The following is a 1,184-nucleotide window of genomic DNA, read 5'->3' as shown; positions in this document are numbered from 1 at the left end:
AATTTGACGTCATTCAGTTTCTATTATACTCAGTTACAAATTAATATTATTTCTTTATTATTATATATAATATTTATGTATATAAAAATAACTAATACACTTTAAAAATTTTTTTAAACGATATAAAGTATATTAGTTATTTTTAACTGAATGAATTTAGTAAATTAAAGTAGTTAACTGAATGAATTTAGTTAACTGAATGACTTCAACGGGGCTAGATAATAAGATTTAAAATATAAAAAATGTGTGTGTGACAATAAATGAAAGTAAGAATTTTTTGAAATTTTTTGAAATTTCCCACTCACCTAACAGCCATCCTTCTTGCAAAAATTTAAAGTTTTACTTCCTCTGTCTTCTATTTTTAAAATATACTCTCTTTTAAACGGTTTTTTTAAACTGAATATAAAAATGTACTTTTTTTTGTTTCATTTACTAAATTTTTGTATTTACATTTTTTACAAGAAAATTGTTATAAAGAATGCCACATATCATCAAATCAATACATTTTTTAAATAATTTTATATTTATATAACTTGTACTGTTAAACAATAGATAGATCCCTAATATTATTTAAAAAAAAATTTTTCTCGATGTTTTTTAAAAGTATGTCATGTTGAATCTCAAACGAAGCAAAATTATATAAAAATATGAATCATTTTATATAAAAACTTCGAGAAAAAAAACATATAATCAAAAAAAACTTGTTAAATTCCCTATTTTTCGTTTTTAATTATAAAATTTCATTTTCTGTTCACTAAAATCTAAAATAATAATTCTATTATGAAATGATTCATATTTTTGAAATTTTTATATAATTTATGCATATACATATATGAAATTTTTATATAATTTATGCATATACATACATACATATATATATATATATATATATATATATATATATATATATATATATATATATATATATATATATATATATATATATATATATATATATATATATATATATATATATATATATATATATATATATATATATATATATGTATATATATATATATATATATTTATATATATATATATATATATATATATATATATATATATATATATATATATATATATATATGCATACAGTACTGTGAATAAGTTTTAGACCACTTACATTTTTCAAAAAATCCCGGAGAATTCTTCTCTAATATTTAAGTTTGTAGTTTTAAATT

The sequence above is a fragment of the Hydra vulgaris genome, chromosome 09 (genome assembly GCF_038396675.1).
Source record: "Hydra vulgaris chromosome 09, alternate assembly HydraT2T_AEP".
Classification (NCBI taxonomy): Eukaryota; Metazoa; Cnidaria; class Hydrozoa; order Anthoathecata; family Hydridae; genus Hydra; species Hydra vulgaris.
This window is presented reverse-complemented; position numbering follows the sequence as displayed.